Source organism: Diabrotica undecimpunctata, chromosome 9 (assembly GCF_040954645.1).
Source record: "Diabrotica undecimpunctata isolate CICGRU chromosome 9, icDiaUnde3, whole genome shotgun sequence".
NCBI lineage: Eukaryota > Metazoa > Arthropoda > Insecta > Coleoptera > Chrysomelidae > Diabrotica > Diabrotica undecimpunctata.
The window spans coordinates 115,345,816-115,365,017 of record NC_092811.1 but is presented as its reverse complement, the minus strand read 5'-3'; the positions used below and the strand labels follow the sequence as shown (position 1 = coordinate 115,365,017).

The 19,202-nt window shown below is 32.9% G+C and overlaps 1 protein-coding gene across 5 annotated transcripts in view; it reads right to left on the bottom strand.

Moving 5' to 3' along the window:
• The window catches only part of LOC140450416 (uncharacterized), a 743,391-nt gene that overhangs the window by 648,144 nt on the left and 76,045 nt on the right, over positions 1-19,202 (bottom strand). The gene's annotated exons all lie outside the window — the stretch shown is intronic.

Below are 19,202 nucleotides of genomic sequence, written 5' to 3'. Positions count from 1 at the left end.
TTATTTGCGAGAAAATGGCACTTTTCCTAGTGGAACAACAGAGCGACATGTAGATGAAGCGCAGGAAGATGACATTATGGACGCCGTTACTATGAACCCTACAATAAGCACTAGACAAGTAAGTCGAGAACTCAATGTTACTCAATCAAAAGTAAGTAGAGTCTTACAAAAAAATAATCTATACCCATATCACATTCAAATGGTTCAGCGACTACATGCTGGAGATGAGATCGATAGGTTGGAATTTTGTAGATGGATTAACAATAATCGACCAACGCTATACAGGACACTATTTACAGATGAAGCCCAATTTACCAGAGACGGGATAAATAATTCACGAAATTCACATGTGTGGGCAGAAGAAAATACCCATGCTATTCGAGGACGTCGTTCTCAGTTAAGGTTTTCGGTTAACGTGTGGATTGGTGTCATAAATAACCAATTAGTAGGTCCTCACTTTTTTGATGGTCCTTTAACAGGGCAGGTCTATTTGAACTTTCTACAAAATATTTTGCCGAATTTGCTTGCCAACGCGAACGTTGCTATCCGAGGGATGTATTTTCAGCATGATGGGGCCCCCACACTTTTTGCTGGCAGTGAGACAACATCTCAATAATGTTTATGGCAACAGGTGGATAGGACGTGCAGGTCCTATTTTGTGGCCTTCAAGATCCCCTGATTTCAATCCCGTTGATTACCATATTTGGGGGCGATTAAAGCAACTAGTTTACGCAGTGAATATTAATAACCGACAACAATTAATTGATAGAATTATACATTGTTGTAATACTATTAGAAACGATCCCCAGAGTATCCGTAATTCAATACGTCAATTAACAATTCGGCAACAAAAATGTGTACAGGCTGCAGGGCTCCATTTCGAAAATCTATTTTGAATTATTTTTATTTTGTTACCATTATTGTATCTTTTCCCGTTCTAATTTATGGGTTTATCATAACTATGTACATATTTTTAGTTTTTTTTTTAAATTGTTCTTCGTTATTGTTAGTAGTTACTGTTTTTTGTTGTGCAGTGACTCAGTTTATCATTTCAATTAAAATGTTTGAAATTTATAACATTTGTTTAAATTAATTACCTTATAATTTGATACTTCATTATGGTTGTTCTATTTTTGGTAAGATTTGATCGTTCACTAAAAATTTAATAAAAGTGCGACAACATTGTCGCATATGTCGTTTTCATTGGCTATTTATGTAGTTTGAAAATCACTTATTGCATTTAAAAAAAATATATACAGGGTGTAATATTTAATACGAATCCCTAAATTAATTTTTCCAAAGCCAGTCCTGGAATTTTTTAGTTTAGCTAATACCAGTCGAATGCTTGATAGTAGTGTACTGTATCATGCAAAAATTAAAAAAATCAAATGAGCCGTATAAACACTACAGTAAAATGAAATAAATGATCAATTACACAAATCACCCTGTTAATTAATAAAGAAGAGGATTTGACATTTTTTAGTGGCCACATGATATGCTCCCTGAGGGACTCTACATATGGTAGAAGTATGTAAAGTTCCTCATGACTCACCCTGTATAAACAGCACTGTTTATTAGTAGAAGACATATCTCACAGGTATAATCATCATAAGACATATATATTTGGCGACTTTTATCTTCGTGATGCTTCATGGGATAACAATGAATCAGGTGTCCTGGTAAATTGTCCTCAAGGTTCACATGCATTGTACTTGAGCTGAGCTTTATCGTTTCTTTAATTTTTCTTAAGTTAAGTTACTTAAGGTACTCAGTAGTAAGTAAAGTAAGCTTGCTCTAGTGGTTGGTGAAATTCTAGGTTAGGGCCCAGCCTATTAGTAATTATTCTCATAAATAGCTGATACAAATGTTTCTAGTGTAATTCGTCCAAAGAGGCAGGTATTACATTGAGTTTTTAAGGCTTTTATGGCGTATTCGCCTCCTAGTTTTATCATTTCACTTATAATGCCATCTTATGCAGGTGTTTTGTTCTTCTTTATACTTTCAAGGCCGATTCTACCTCTGAAATGGGATCATCTCAACTATATAAAGTTCTACAGTACACTTAGATGATTTTCAGGATATCTTGTGGTTGATTTGTGACATGTCCTTTTTTTATATTTTCATTATCGTCATCATCATCATCATCATCATCATTATTAATGACATCACAGCTCGTTGTAAGATAAAACCTTCTTTAGAACAATCCTCCATTCACTCCTGTAACTGGCAACTGTTTCCATTGGTGTTTACCTCTTGTATTCAGCGTTGTATCGTAAAAAAATAATCCGTTACAATTTCGTACCTAACGGATTTCTAAGGAACACAAGGAAAACTCATAAACGATGTTAATATCCAAGTGCATAATTTAAAATTTAAAGTCTTTGTATTGACTTTGAATTTTGCTTTTTAAGTGTTTCTAATATACAGACTACAGTAATTATGCTCTATTATCTATTTCAGTACGTTTTTTAAGTAAACACGTAGCTAGTTTCAAAGTTTTATTAATTAATAATCAGATTCTGTTCCTCATTTCATGTCCCCGTGTTAGAATATTAATGTTGTTTTCCTTAATCTGCAACCCCATTGTTTCTGATCCTGTTGTTAAATCCACGTGCAATTCTGTTGCTTTTATTTTTGTTCTAGTTGAAGTGCATAGTCCTTATATTAAATCTCAAATTATGTTGATCAACTCTTGTTAACCTGCTTAAAACTTTTCAGAGGTAGAAAATGTAGACGCATATAAAGTTTATCGGTTATATTTTCCAATTTTTGGACACTAATGGACACATTTATTACACGAGGAGTGATTATACTTGATTTGTCAATGTAAGCACAGTTTTTAGCTCAGATAAATACAACGGTCTTTACAAGGACTGTTAAAAGCAGAAAAATAATAAATACCGATACCGTTTCGTCTCAAATTTTTACAAAAATTTATGAAAATAATATAACTACCCTAACAAACTTTGAAAAAATACACCCTAAAATGCAGATATGCATGCCTTAAGAAGGGTCCGAAGACATCTCAGATATCACAGCAGAGGAAATAACAAGAGCTTTCTTGGTGATGAAAAATAATAAATCACCTGGTGAAGATGGGCAAGTCATAGAACAAATCAAACAAAGAAGAGAAACGTTAATCAATGTGTTGAAAAAGATGTTCAATGATGACATGAAGCGTAACCCCCTCCCAACGCCATAATGGTGACATTTCAGACCTAAAGCTACAGACCTATTAGTTTGCTCTCCCATACATTCATGTATTGGATATAATGTATCCCATATATCATATACAGGGTGGCGCACCGAAAACGAAACAGATGCATTTACTGGCAGATGATTCCTTTAAAAAAAAACGCTTGGACCCGTCGATTTTGTTATCGAGGGGGAAACAAAATTGGCATAAAATCACATTAACATTTGCAGCCCCCTAAGCGGGGGTGGCACCATCCCTAAAATCTTAAATGGAAAAGGGGGTCGAATGATCCATCATTTAAAAGGTCTTTCAACTCCCTTTACAATGATGTAAAATTCATGTACTTCAATTCAGTAGTTTTGGAGATTTATTGATTTAAAGTTTAAATACATCATCGTAAGAGGAGATCAATACATAGCAGCAAAGTTGTTAAAAAATAAAGAATGAACTGACCTGTCAGCCGAGTAAATGTTGAAAATGACCACCATTACTTTCCATGCAATAATAAAGATTTTGCTGAAAACGTTGCCGGACATTTTGCAATATTTGAGAAGTAATTTGATGGCACTCATTCACAATTCTTTGTCGTAAATCTTCTAAGGATGTTGGCTGAGTAGCATAGATTTTGCTTTTTAAGTAACCCCACAAAAAGAAATCCAAAGGTGATAAATCTGGCGATCTTGGGGGCCATTAAACGGCACCTCTTCTACCAATCCATTGACCTGGAAAGGTCTGATCTAAATAATGCCGAACTCTTAATGCGTAATGTGGTGGGGCACCATCCTGTTGGAACATCAACATATTCTCAACGTATCGACCATCATTCTGATTTTCAATTATATCTGTTAGCGCAGGATCTATGGCATTTTGCAGTAATTCCAAATACATTTCACCAGTCAAATTTCCAGGTAAGAAAAAAGGACCAACCAAATGATCGCCAAAAATTCCAACCCAAACATGTAATTTTTGTGGCTGCTGTGTGTGTACCTCATGGTAAATTCTGGGATTAGAGTCCGACCAATATCGACAATTATGACGATTTACTTCGCCATTTAAAAAAAAGGAACATTCGTCGGAAAAGCAAATGTTAAATAAAAATTGTTCATCGTTTGTAATTCGTTCACTCATAACTTCACAAAATTCTAATCGCTTATCAAAATCGTCTTCATTAAGTTCTTATACAAGGTGAATTTTATACGGATGAAAATTATGGGCCTTTAGAATCCGTTGGATAGTACGTCGACTAACACGAAGTTTGCAATTTGCGGGTACTTAATGTAGGATCTACAATAACTTGCCCTAAAACTCCCACTTCTGTTGCTTTGTTCCTTATAGGATTTTCAATATTACGTTTTTTATTGGCGACTGATCCAGTTTCCCGAAATTTAGCTACAAGTTCTAGAACATATTTTCGGTGCACATTATTGTTCTCATGTCGCTCATTAAAAATTTGTGCTGTTCTATTAGCGCACTGATTATTTCCGAAAAATATTTCAATAATTTCAACCCTTTCTGCCGTGGAATATACCATGGTTAATTTATGTATAAAGCAATAAATGATATTTTAACAACAAAGATTGGTCAAATCAATCGCAAACTAATGTACTATTTCCTATTTAAAATAAGTACGTGGCATTCTCTACTTATCTTTCTTCAAGAAACAACTTTTTTTTGTCACAAAGGACACTTCAATTGCTATTTTTATTATTAATAAACCATGGGCGTAGTAAATAAAAGCATTTACTTATCAAGAAAATGCTTTTACTCAAATTTCTTCTGAAAGAAGTACAAACTAATTTGATGTACTTATTAAAGTCTACTTTAAACTTTAAATCAATAAATCTCCTAAACTACTGAATTGAATACATGAATTTTACATCATTATAAAGGGAGTTGAAAGACCTCTCAAATAATGGATCATTCGACCCCCCTTTTCATTTAAGATTTTAGGGATGATGCCACCCCCGCTTAAGGGGCTGCAAATGTTAAAGTGATTTTATGCCAATTTTGTGCCCCCCTCGAAAACAAAATCGACGGTTCCGAGCGTTTTTTCAAAAAAAGAATCATCTGCCAGTAAATGCCTCTGTTTCGTTTTCGGTGCGCCACACTGTATACATGAAGATAATAGCAAAATGCGGACCGGTTTGAGTATTTCATTATATATCAACAGTTTGTTATGAATGGAAAACTTCGATGGTCTGCCCAGTATTCAATAATATTTACGAAATGTTAAGTTCAATTGTTGGCGCTTTTTCCATATATGTGTTTTCCATGTCAAAGTTTTGTCCAGTTGCCTTTCAAGGTATTTAACGCTTTCAGAATGTGGAATTGCTTTGTTAATTATTTATATATTAGGCGATATTGTGATTCATATTTACTGATCTTTATGTGCCATCTCTTTGTCCACTAAAAAATGTGCCTAATATGCCTTTGAATAGATTCGGTAGCTGTTGCAGGAATATTATCTGTGATTAACAAGGGGAATGGAATGGGGTAACTACAAAAATGAATCAAAAGGGGTACTTACATGGATCTCCTGGATAAACATAACACAAGAAGATTCTTGAGCTATTTAAAAAAATGGACGGAGCGTACAAGAATCTTCCTGCTGGATGAACGAAAGGCTTTTCTTTCCTGAATTTCACCAAATATTATTTCTTTTTTAAAAGCTTTGGGGTTGGAGCTGGACTCAAAATTCACTGCAACACAAAAAAAAACAAAAAAACTGTCTCATCTCATAAACTGCGAAAATAGTCTGGAATCACCTGGGACAAACAAAATGAGGATGGAAGCTGGGCACTAGATTATCTTGACGCAATCTTCGAAACTTGGCTTTTTAAAAACCTAAGCGCACTGTGGGTATATTTTAAAGTTGTTTGGAATGCCGTTTTACAAATCCTTTAGGTGAGAGACGGCACGAAACAAAACAGTGATCACTCTGACAAAAATTGATACATTACATTCGAGTGTAATTCACTTTTTTTACAAACAAATTTTCTGGTTACTTCAGGTTACCCACGCCACGTCTTGTCCCTTCAAAAATCTAAAACTTGACCTTGCTTCACGCTCCGAACCGGCTTCCTCTCTTGCCTCTCACCCCTCACCAATCTACACAGCGGGCCAATCACACTTTCTCAATAACGCGTTACAAGGGAGATTCAACCTTAATATGGCTTGTGTTTACAATTCGCAGAATTTTTTAAAACGCAAAATATGAATTAAAAAGAATTCTATACATAGCGCAGAGGTGTACCAAATAAATTTGATACTTTGAATATTCGATGGTTATAAGGAATTTATACATGCTACAGATTTAGAGGGTAGATTTTTGATATATTAATAGATGTTTGTATTTGTAACCAGAGGGCACAAGAAATAGAAGATGACCACGAAGAAGATGGATTGATGATGTGAAAGTAGTACGATTCTAAGGGTCAGAAGATGGATAGAAGTTGCTAGGAATCTACAGGAGTGGCAACTTCTTTGTGAGCAGGCCAAGATCCACAACGGATTGTCGAACCACTTATGATGACGAATATTTCTTCTATCATACCTCTTTTTCCAGACACACTAAAAGGCCAATTAGAATTTACATTAGGATATTATAAGTATTTAAGAGAGAAAAATAACCACTGCGTCTAAATAATGAAAATGTATTTATTTTTAAATCAATCTTGATTAAATTCGGGGCCAAGTTTTATTAAAAAGTAATTTAGAGGATTCTCATTTCGAAAGTGTATTTAAGTTTTTATCGTTGTTTAAAACTTTTCAAACTTTACCCATTTCCTTAAAACGCTCGATACATACCGACCTTTTGATCAGTTCGCGAACTATAAAAACAAACTTCACTCTGAAATGTAAACAGAATCTATTAAAGTCATGATTTTTATATTCTTTAGACAATATCCTTATCTCACAGCGTTTTTATGGTTTCTTATATCGAGTTTCCTAACGTACTCACTCTGAAGGCGGTTGAGTATTCAATTTAATGTAATATAATTTAAAATAAGTTGGAAATATTGGCATTGTGTCAAGTGACACTTATCGGTGATGACTTTTTGTAATTATGTACTCTTGTATTTCTGTTCTTGTGTTGTGTAAAATAAATAAAAGTAATAAGATTACAACAAGTGTAATCAATGTAGTATATAATTTAGCTCTCCAGGCCTAGAAGGCCCATGGCTTGGGTTACTATTCATTTCCATTCTTTTCTGTTTGTTGCTTTATTTTTCCAGTTTGGTATTTTAAGTTTTTCTATGTCTTTTTTAACATCCTTCTTCCACCTGGTTTTCTGTCTGCCTTTCTTCCTTTTCCCTCCTATTCCTCTCATTAGCATTCTTTTTGGCAGTCTCGTGTTTTCCATCCTTTGGATGTGTCCCAACCATCTCAGTCTTTGTGACTTTATGATCCCTACGATATTCGGTTCTCCATACATCTCCTCTAATTCCATATTTGGTCTTTTTATCCATATACCATTCCATAATTTACCTCCAAATATTTTCCTGAGGACTTTTCTTTCCCAGACTTGCAGCAAGACTTGCTCGGATTTGTTCATTGTCCATGTTTCACTGGTATATAATACAATAGGTCTTATTACTGTCTTATATATTCTTATCTTAGCCCTTCTAGATATGTTTTTGCTTCTTAATAAATTGTTTAGTGCAAAAATACAACGGTTACCGGCCATACTTCTCGCTTGGATTTCTTCCTTCGCTCCTAAATACTGGAATATTTCTACTTCTTCGAATTTATATGTTTTTTCATCTGTTATTACTGTCAGATATTGTTCTTGTAGGTAATCTCTTTCTGTCCATTCCATATATTTGGTTTTTTCTTCATTTATATACATCCCTTTCTTTCTCGCTTTCATTTCTAATCTTTTTATTATTTCTTTTAATTCTTGCTTACTTCTGGCTATCAGTACAATGTCGTCAGCGAATGCTAAGCATTGGTGTTTTCTTTGATATTTAAGTCCTGACCTGTTGATTCCAGCTTCTCTGATGGTAACTTCGAGGATGATACTAAACAACAGCGATGACAGTGGGTCTCCTTGTCGCACCCTCTCACTGACCTCAAACTTATCTGTTTCTTCGCCATTTATTTTAACCCTATTCTCTGTTTTTCGGAGTGTCACTTTTACCATTCTTATCAGTTTTTCACTAATTCCCATTTCACGTAGTGCTTTGTATATTTCTTTGCGTTTAATCCTATCGAACGCTTGTTTAAAGTCGATGAATAGGGCCATTGTAGGTTTCCCATATTCGTAGCTTTCTGCTTGTATTTCGCGCAGTAGGAAAATTTGATAAACTGTGCTGCGCCCTCTTCTGAATCCACATTGATATTCCCCTATGTCATTATCTATATTTTGAGATAGCTTATCTTTTATATATTCTGTTGTGGGAATTTCATTTAAAAGTTCTTCAAAGTATTCTTTCCATCTGCTCAATATTTCTTCGTCACTTACTAAATTTCTTCTACTTTTGTTTTTGTAGTGTACAGGTTTTCCTTGGTACCCCTTTTTCTCATTTTTCACCCCTTGATATAAGTTTCTAATTTCTCTATTTTTATAGCTCTGTTCTATACATTTTAATTTATCTTCATTGTATTTTCTTTTCTTAGATCTTATTATTCTTTTGCTCTTTTCCTTTCTTCATTGTATTTCATCCTACTACATCAATGTAGTAGGATGTATAATACTAAAGACACAATATAGTAGCGACGAGGATTAACGATCTTACCGAACTCAAGCTAAAAATCATCAAAAGTGAAGTAAAGTAATCATAGTTAACACATGGACATTGAATTCTGCAGTGCATTTCAAATTTGTAAAGTTAAAGTCTGTATATTGTGTAAGCAACTCTCCAATGTCTAAAAAGTTTGTAATGTATAAACAAGTCTATTTTCGTCAATTAGTCGACACGCTGCGTGGAGGAAAACTGTTTAATAACCAGGGGTGTAGCTACCGCCGTATCAGCCATACCAATTATACGGCTCACCCGGCATACAGGGGTCTTTAGTGACTTTCGACATGTAGAAACAAAAATTCCATTTAAAAAAATTAAATAAATTATTCCACAATTTTTATATATATATATATATATATATATATATATATATATATATATATATATATATATATATATATATATATATATATATATATATATATATATATATATATATATATATATATATATATATATAAGCGGGGATCCTACTTTACATTGTCAACTTTTTTCTTTCCTTTTACTGTCATTTGCCAACATTCTGCTCCATATGTAAGAATGGGCTCTACAATTACTTTGTAGATAGTCATTTTAGTTCTCATAGTAGCTTTGTTGAACCAAAGTATCGAATTCAGAACTTGAACACTCTTCCTGCCTTGTTGCACTCTATAGTCTATATCTCGTTCCGTTGTTCCTTTACTGCAGATAATACTTCCCAAATATTTGTATTCGTAGCACCTTTTCATTTGTCTAATTTCCAAATCCGGGTCTTCGTCTTCACTGCCTATTCGCATATATTCTGTTTTAGACATATTCATACTCATCCCCCATTTTTCGTATTCATTTTTGAGCTTTCTAAGCATATAATCTGCATCTTCTTCACAGCTTGCAATTAGTACTTGATCATCTACAAAGAACAGCGTTGTCGGATAATGATTGTTAAGCTTTAACCCCATTCCTGCACATTTTTGTTTCCACTGGTGCAGTGCTTCTTGGATATATATTTTGAATAGGGTGGAGGAAAGACAACATCCTTGTCTCAAGCCTTTCGTTACTGTAAATACCATTGAGAAAGTATTTCCTGTTTTTACAGTGCTTTGAGGACATTTATAGATGTTCAGTATTGCTTTTAGATATGTTTTACTAAGGTTCGTTTTCGTCAAGACACTAAATTAGATTCACAACCTACTTGTCATGTTCACGATATTATCAATCCAGGACCGAACTTGAATTCCATGGATGATCCAGAATAATCTAATCGTAATCTTCAAGGTAATATCGTTCCAGGACCAAACTTAAATTCAATACTCGATCCAGAAACGAACTTAGATCCACAATGTAGTAAAGATTCAGTCCCGAATATAGAACCAAATTAGGGTCCAGTAGTAGGTAATTATAAGCTAATAGCACCTTTTTCTATACCGCCAGGAATAAATGATGAAGTAGCTGCAATGTTGTCAAATGGTACGCCTGGAGACTTTTTTGATGCTGTGGTCGATGACAGAGTAATTAATCTGATTTGTAACCAAACAAATATATATGCAACTTGGTCTGTACTGATTGCCTGGATGGGTTTAGTGAAAATGCCGAAAATCGCAGACTATTGGGGTAACGATAACCTGTTCCATAATAATTTAGAATGTAATGTCTAGAAATCGATTCGAGATTCTAACTTCACTCCAGAAAGCGTTGTACTGTGACTTATGAAGGATTTAGTACATCAAGGAAGAACGTTGATAACCGACAATTGGTATACAAGTATCCCGCTAGCAAAAAAAATGTTGTCCATAGATACACACCTGATAGGAACTGTTCGAAAAAATCAAAAATATTTACCCCAAGAAGTAGTAGATGCAAAATTAAATTAAGGGCAGATTGCTTCTATAGAAAATGATAATGGAGTCACCACTACAAACTGGAAAGATAAGAGAAATATTTACATGCTTTTTACTTAATATGGCAATTACATGGTGAAAGTATCTTGTAATCGATAAACTAAACTTGTAATCTTGTAAAACTAATCTTGTAATCGACAACCCAATGTGGTAATAGATTACAATAAAGGCAAAGCGGCAGTAGATTTATCTGACCAAATGGGAGCGTATTCCAACCCCCTTAGGAAAAGCATACAATGGTTTAAAAAAGTGGGGTTTGAATTGTTATAAACTACATCAGTTATAAATTCTTTTTTAATATATAAGCTTTTAACAAAAAACAACATGTAGGTGAGAGATTTTAAAAAACAAATAGTGAAACATCTAGTTACTTATAATGAAACCACCACAGCACCACGAAAAGTGTCAAATAATCACCATTAGCTTGAACAGAAGGAAGATGGAAGTAAACAGCCACGAAGGAAGATATGCAAGAACTGCTACAAAAAAATAATGAGCAACACGGCCGTCAGTACGCTATGAACAAAACTAAAAAGGTAGACACCTTTTGCAAAAGCTGTGACAAGGAACCTTTTCTGCGTATAGGTTGTTTTAATAAATTACATAGAACTTAAATAACTTTTTTTATTGGTTGTTTTACATTATTTGATTTTTCTGTTGTTGAAAAACATGTTTGTATCAATAAATATTATCCCAAAGTTGTAAATAATGTTTTTGACTTATATGGGACAATATTTGTCATATTCCATAAATCGCACAAATTCTGTATACAGCACATAGCTTGTAGGCCTTATTGGTCCATTCTCATGGTTATTTAATACTAAATAAACATTAACGGCTCGGTATATATCGGAATAAATGTTGGTCCCATAGGGCCAACATGACCTGTTAATGCAAAACTTGCGTTGGTACCATCGGATTAACATGACAGGGAACGTGTTAAAAAAAGATTATACTACCACTGGAACACCAATAATAACTCACCACTTCTTGGAATTTGGTGTCTAAAATTTTTAAACTATACTATATTCAAAAATTAATTATTTTCTTCTCGTTTTTTCCAGACTAAAACTTACTTTTTGTTTTTCTTTAATACGGTTCGTTTGTAGTCTATTAGAACTGGCTGGTTTTTTGATTCTAGTTTTTAAATACCCAATTGTAATTGACTTAAGCATTTTCACCACGCACTTCTTGTGTAGCCATTTATAACATACAGATTGAACCAATTTAAAACGGAACATACAATTTAATATATGTCTGTTTGAACTGCATTTGAAATAGTGGACCAATATAAAACTTGGACAAAAATAAATTCATACCCGGTGATAGACATTGTATAAAATATCGTTCAACTATCAGTCTCCTTTAAAGGAAAGAGGAGCTTGCCTAATAGTCGGAGAGATAGAGCCGAAATTTTGAACTGATCAGTAATATGACATTTCTCTATTGGAATATATTCATTGTAACTGGGTTAAGACTTTGCCTTACAGGCGGACGCCCCTCGTGGTACAGGGGGTGGCTATACAGGGATGAAGTTGTAATTTTTTTCGGAAAAATTAAAGATCGATAATATGGCTGAAAATTTGCCCAGAGTAAGATCTTGGTATAACTAGACAAAATCCCAAAGGGCTGACGCGAGAGTGGATACATAAGGGGTGGCGGACAGGGGTGAAGTTGCAATTTTTTGGAGAAAAATTAACGATAAGTAATATGTCCGCCATTTTCATGGCTCATTGTTTAGCCCCTAAAAACTATAAATCCAAAAGGGCGGACAGCTGGGTTGGTACAGAGAGCCATAAAACGGGGTCAAATGTACCACTTGCCTGCGCATTTTATGTCTCGGCAACAATTTTCAAACTGATTTTATTATGATATTTTTATACCGATTGATTTGTATGCTCACTTCTGTTACTATACTGAAAAGCGTCAAGTAGAGTTTTCCTCAAAATTTTCCAAAAAAATTTCCGTAAATGAAAATTTTCGTAATTTTTTGAGGTAAAATCTAATTGTAGAATTCTTTCGATTTTCTGTCAGTTATACCATGATTTTTTTCCAAAAATTTTCAAACGATTTTTCCGATAAGAAAAAAAAATTTAGAAAAACTTTAAAAATTTCGTCATTTTTCTCACTCTCATTGATGTCATTACATTCATCATCTTCGTCACTTTCGCTTTCAATAATATCACATTCATTATCTGCTTCATTTTCAATCACTACTTCTCGAACTGATTCTGGCATCTGAGGTCCACTAAACCATTTGAATTTATATGTTTCATCTTCAAACTCCCAACCATGTTCTTCAACAATCAATTCTGTTGGTACTTTTTTATGAGCATTTGTCCAAATATTTGAAATATAATGAGCTCGCAGTAGATGTTGGTGTAATTCATTTTGACATGGTGGTAAGCTTGAAGCATCGAAATTTTTTAGTTTTGTTTTAAGGTTCGTTCACATCATGCAACTTATACTGCCGGTTAAATAGTGAAAATCTGACATCGTTTACTTTTCCTTTTTGGAATTGTTCTCGTCAGTCCTGTTCCATATAAGTGACATACGAAAGTTTCTAAGGTTTCAAAAACTTCATTACAATCGAAGTCAGTTTCACCAAGTTGAATAAAAGCATCTTGATACTTAATACATTTATCGCATGCGTCTAGAATTACTGATCTAAATGAACGCGCATCATTATTATTTTAATATTTTAAAATAATAATGATGCAAAATTAATGTCCAAACAGAATTTGTAAAATTATAATTAACTAATGAAAAAAAATTCAATCAATTTGAAAGTTAAAAAAAATATTGAAAATATCTACAAAGTAAATTTCAAAACTTAAAAAATTGATAATTCCACTAATAAATTGATTTTTATTAATAATTATTTGTTAAATGTTAAAGGAATTCTACAAATTGAATTTTATCTATTGATAAATAGAAATAACATATTTTGTATTTGATTATTAATGTAATAATAAATCAAATTTTTCTTATATCTGAACAATCATTATTTATGCAATATAAATTTAAAAAACTTTTTATTGTAATAAAAAATAAGTAAAATTACTATTTGTTATACCAAAAATATTTAATAATTAACATTATAAAATTACTTTAATATAATAAAATATCAAATATCAAACATTTATTCAATTAAAAATTAATTCGTAAAATATTTTTACAAATTTTCAAATCAATCGGTATAAAAATATTATAATAAAATCAGTTTTAAAATTGTTACCGAGACCTAAAATGCGCAGGCAAGTGGTACATTTGACCCCGTTTTGTGGCTCTCTGTACCAACCCAGCTGTCCGCCCTTTTGGATTTAAAGTTTTTAGGGGCTAAATAATGAGCCATGAAAATGGCGGACATATTACTTATCGTGAATTTTTCCCCAAAAAATTGCAATTTCACCCCTGTCCGCCACACCTTATGTATCTACTCTCGCGTCCGCCCTTTGGGATTTAGTCTAGTTATACCAAGATCTTACTCTGGGCAAATTTTCAGCCACATTATCGACCGTTAATTTTTCCGAAAAAAATGACAACTTTATCCCTGTATAGCCACCCCCTGTACCACGAGGGGCGTCCGCCTGTAAGGCAAAGTCTTAACCCAGTTACAATGAATATATTCCAATAGAGAAATGTCATATTACTGATCAGTTCAAAATTTCGGCTCTATCTCTTGGACTATAAGGAAGCGATAAGTGGTTTGACAGCATAATAACTGCTTGTTTAGTCTAGTTTTTTCAGTGATTCTAGGCAACCTATTTGGGTGGACTTGTTCTTGAATGAGTTCCGAATCTAGCAGCCCGCTGAAGTATTGGATTTTTATAATACATATAATTATTTGACAACCTTTTGTTGGCCAACCACCTAGAGCGGAGTTGAGCCGAAATACATTGATTTCGTATGTTCCGTTATAAATTCGTTCAATCTGTATAATACTTATATGTATTTATGCAAAACGTACACTTTATTTTATTTTTGAGCCTTACTTTGCATCCCACCGTAATAAAAAACAAGACATTCATCCGAATTTAGGAAGGTCAAGTGTATTGTTATTTCTTAAAAACACCCTGTTGACATTAATGTCCGTATATACAACCCAACAGGCCCATGTTTTCTAATACTAATCCTATTAGGAGAAGCAAGAGGAAAGTCAGTAAATTTCGCAGAACCCTGGCTAAAGGAACAAAAGGTTCGAGTCTGGTCTCCGGAAACGCTTTATTTACAGGGGTTTCACGTGGCTGAGTTTAATAATAAAAAATGTGTTGCTATATAAAAGAACATTTTATACTGAAGAAGGTATTATCCAGTATATTTACTTTTTATACCTCTTGAATTTATCTTTTTTTGGGACAGGCCTTTGAATACAATGGATATAAATGTTCTTTAGGGGGTTATTTCGATGTAGAACAAGTTTTTTTGCAAAGAGGCTGTTATATATCAGATGAATAAAACAATAGATATATAATGCAAATTTTTTGCATGTCAGAACTAAAATATTATGTCGGGAGAGGACAAAAACGTACGAAAAAGAAATCAGTGTATAGGAATGTTAGAATAAAATATGAGACATCTGTTAATTACTATAATACTAATACTAATACTTATACTAATTATTTACTATACTATAGATGGCGGTTTTTGACAAAACACCGGTTTTCGGTTATACCGGTTTTTTTGCTTACGGTTTAACCTGGCGGTTCTAACCGGCCAAAAAAAACCGGTTTTTCCAAAAACCGGTTTTCGGTTTTTTTAATCCAATAGTTACAAAGTTACATTTACAATGCACTTTAGTTTGCGATACTTCATTCGACTCGATATCAATATGATCAAAATTAGTACTATCGAAAGAACATGAATGTCAATATAAATAAAACACAATTTTTAATAAAACCATTTTATTCTATTAATTATTATATTTATTTATTATTTTATTATTAATATATATTTAGTGATTATTATTAAATATAATATAGCGTAAGATTAATATATACATATTGCAATAATATACAATAAAAGAATATGAAGTAATATTTTAAGTAAAAAAGTATAGGTTAGAAGGTTACAAATAGGTTATATTATATGAAATGGATTTAGCATTATGTTGGCCAGTATTTTTCATGAAGCCTATTGAGAAAAACTCGTTCATATATATGTTGGTCGGTTAAGCGGCTTCTCCCATCTGACACAATATCATTCAATGATGACACCAGTCTCTCTGATGCCACCGAACTTCCGACCAACGACATGTATTTTTTTTAGCCATAAAAGCCAAGCCTAGCATACAGGTCCTGTTCTGATCCCAGAATGAAAACGGATCACTTGGCAGCAAAGGCCGCTGCAGATATAGAGTCAGTTCATTTAAAAAAGAACTTTGAATCTGTGTGTCCTGAGAACTTGAACTGAAACCACTGTTCACCAACTCCAGATCGTGTGAAGACCAAAGAGGGTTTGATTTTAAACTCACTTTGGCTTCTTTATTCTGGAAGGAACAGGAAGGAGAAAGTTTTCCGATTTCGGTAAGGTACGTCCTAACTTCCGAGCCTAAATTGGATATGACTGTCTCCGCTATATACGGATTCAGATATAGTTTTTTGAACCTCGGGTCCGTGATTGTAGCATGGCAAAGCAGGGGATTTCGTAAAAGCTTAGTGCCCCTCTTTTGAAGGCTAGTTATAAGCTTTTGGCATAACTTTTGAGCTGTACTAAGGTTTGGCTTGAGGTTTTTTTAAAAATCTTTCGATAATAGACACAAGGGGGATAACAAGGCTAGCAGTAATGTACTGGGAACCCGAGATCTCCTTTGTGGCCTCATTGAAAGGCGATAAAATGCTTACAATTTCAGTGATTAGTTTTATATCTGAACCAGAAATCATCCTTGCTGCTTTTTTAATCGAGGGATCTGCCAATATTGCAGCTATATATGGGGACATTAGTATGAATCTTTTAAGCATATGGTAGACAGAATTCCATCTGGTTGTAGTCAGATGCAGAGAGCAGTAAACCAAAATTATTATACTACTGCTCAACAGACAGCGCTAAAATAATTCAGGTTCTATTGTCAATGAATATAATGAGAGTAGAATATAATATGCAATTATTGTATTCAATTAATGATGCAAATTTAATTTACCATTTAAAAATATAATCCTCTAATTTACCCACCAATTTTCCTCTCCTCCCAAACCCATAAAATTCCCCACCCCAACCATTTCAACTTATAAAAAATTTCCCAGACTCTCTCAAATGGGATTTAAAAAAAATAATATCAACATAAATATTTTACTTAAAAATAAATTGAATAATGCAATTCATCTTTTATTTTTACTACCATCAAAAAAAATTATCATGTATTACTTTTAACACGTTTGTATATTTGTATAATAGGTACATTTTAACTCATTTAATACTTCCTGTATGGGTGTATCGTTTTGAAAACGTAGGGAAATCCTTGGAGATTCGTATTCGTAATCGGTAATTCGATATTTATAGTCAGAACATTATTTTTGGTAATCAGAAACAGCCATTCACCCACTTTCAATGTCAAGAGTCAAGTGTGAAAAATAGATGATGTACCAGATCACTTCTTATGTAAATATTATGATTACAAATACCTTTTCAACGAAATATTATAATAAAACTTAATTGTTTCTGGCTGATGAGAGTTTGCACTTTCAGTTTGCTTCTGTATTTATAAAATAAAATAAAATTTGAATTATGGTTTTGTTTGGAATAATTACTTGAAAATAATAATTATGATTGGGATCCAAAATAATACCTAATCTAATCCTAATCAGCGTAAAAACCTAATAACCGGTTTTTACTTTAAAAATAAAAAACCGGTTATAACCGGGACAAAAAACAACCGATAAAACCGGTTATTGCGAAGTAAAAAAACCGGTTTTCGGTTAAAACCGGTAGGTTTTTCCCATCCCTATACTATACCTACTACTAATTATCTCAGAAACGGTTAATAAAGTAAGAGCTCAATAAAAGGTTACCTGGAAAGTTTTTCGGAAGCTTAAAACATTTGAAATGTTGATGTGATCTTTTCAAATTTTAACTTTGCCAGCTAGTAGTTTCGACACTCGCGCCGCCATATTGGAAAATGGCGCCTATCATTTAGAATATTTTTTCCGATGCATTTTACGAGAAAAACATTCAAATACAAAACTAACCTAAAAAAAAATGTCCTACAATTTGGGTATTTCAAAATTTTTTTTTCTAAAATGAATAGTTTTGGCGTACCAGCCCCACAACCTGGTATTTATCTACACCACCAAATTTTTTCGTATATTTCTCTAAAATATTTTTTTTAATTAGAAAAAAAAAGTCGCCTCCACCAAAAGGTTATGAGTAGACTTCGGCAAATATGCAAATAAAAATGTAGAAAATATGCGCATAAATATTCACGTGTTTACCCGAAAATATGCAAATATTTTACAAAATATGCATACAAATAAATAAAAAAATCGTAAAATAGTAACAATTTTATTTAAAAAAAAAAGTGTACATAACTAAATATTTCCTACTATTCGTTAAGATTTACATTTATTTTAAGTAACTACATCATATTTAAGTATGAATAAACTTATTTAGAATTATGGTAACAATAAATGACCAAGTGGTGTTCAAAATTTTCTAACAAAAACTTGTGGCTTCTGTCTGAGTACATATATTTATGTATGGAAAAACTTCGTTCAACATCAACTGATGTAACGGGAGCATTTTTCAAACTAACCAAAACATTTGGTTCTAAATTAATTGTTTCCGAAATATTTCCAGCTAGAACACTGACTACTTCAGAAAGAATATGGTAACCTTTATTTTTTTCCATAGTAGCTTCAAATTTTTTTAAAATATCTTTTCCAATATTACCTCTAACGTTCCGACAACATGACGCAAATTCTTTTATTAATGCTGTACTTTCGAACAATGACAGTTTTGGTGATTCTAACTGAGTAATTGTTTTTTGAACAAAACTAAAATTTAATTTTATAAATAAAAGATCTTGTTGAAGCAAGTTACTCTGAAAAGTTTGTTTAGAATCCAAAAGAGATTGGGAACTTTCATCTGTTAACGTATCAATTATGTTCTTTATTTTAACAAAATGATCTGCATAAAAATTAGCTGCTTCTAACCATGTTCCCCATCGCGTTAAAATAGGTTGTGGTGGAAGAGGAATGTTAGGTAGCATTTCTTTATAAAGTTGAATTCTTATAGGAGATTTAAGAAATACTTTTTTGACACTGGATATCATGGTATTTACAAGAGGAAACTTTTTTCGTATTTCATCTGCAACTCTGTTTAATCCATGCGCTACACAAGTAACATGTATTAAATCTGGGAAAAATATTTTTAAATTTTGTCCTGCTTTCA